A 1,184-nucleotide genomic window follows, 5' to 3' on the forward strand; every position below is an offset into this window, starting at 1 on the left:
TGCTCCCGATTCACTTGGCTTATTAACACTGCAGTGCAGGACATGAACTGACACCTCGGGCCAGTGGGTTTTAACACTGGGTTCCTGTGAAGGTGATGCCTGGGGGTGGGGGAGCNGTGGGAAATGGATCCCCAGCAGGACCTCAGAAAGAGAAGATGGTACTGAGACCTGCCTCAGCTGCCGGTACCCCACCCACACTGCCAGCTCTGCCGAGCCTGCGCTGAAATTGGACCATTAATATACCTACGTTCTGGGATAAATGTGCTAAACTATAAATTTTGACAAGTAGTGGCAGCTACCAAAACTCACTGCCTTGAATGTTTTGAACGAGCTTTAAAATTGCATTTCTGTATTCCTTAAGTGTTTAAGATAAAAAAAAAAAAAAAAGGCAGAAACATGCATCATCCTTATCAACAAAAATCAGAGGATTTTGTTTCCAGAAATCCATTTTGAGAATGTTTTCTCATAGATGCGTGTCTGTCTTTTGAGAGGTGTTTTCTTCCTCTTTCTCTGTCAAACCATCACTTTTGGCATCTACCCAGGGGAGGGGGATATAGCGTTTCCATGTTTTTCAAAATATCTGCCCAGGGGCTTACTCACGGTGCCATCTGCCACCACACGTAAGATTGACAGATTCTTTCCTTTCCATACTTACGTTCTGTGAGATGAAACACCCGTGCACAGCTGCCTCCCTGCCAGGCCACCATGAGGTCGCTGGCAGACCTGTTGTGTTCACACCCACTCAGAGCTGCATCTCCCTCACTGTACAGTGAAGGCCTGTGTTCTTGCAGATCTCAGAGAGCAAGGGTCCTTGGGAAAACCCCTGGTAGTGCACAGTCAGGCCTGGGCCAGCCAGCCTCTCCCCACTCCTTGCCCCAAGGTTGCCACTCAAGAGCCCCACCCAAATGTGGGGCTTTTATTGAGGACTAACCCTAGAGCAGCTGGGGGGACACTGCTCACCATGATCAAATGACACTGGACATTTCTTCTGGAAATAAATCACACACTAGAATTTCTGGAAGTCTTGCAGTAGGGAAACTTGCTGCAAAGTTCTGAATTTATGAATTTTTTTTTTTTGGGGGGGGAGGTCTCATGTAACCCAAAGGTTTTCATACTCCCTGTATGACAAAGGGTGACCTCGAACTCCTGGTTCTCCAGCCCCTACCCACCAACTGCTGAGGGCA

Source organism: Mus caroli, chromosome 8 (genome assembly GCF_900094665.2).
Source record: "Mus caroli chromosome 8, CAROLI_EIJ_v1.1, whole genome shotgun sequence".
In the NCBI taxonomy this organism is placed as follows: Eukaryota; Metazoa; Chordata; class Mammalia; order Rodentia; family Muridae; genus Mus; species Mus caroli.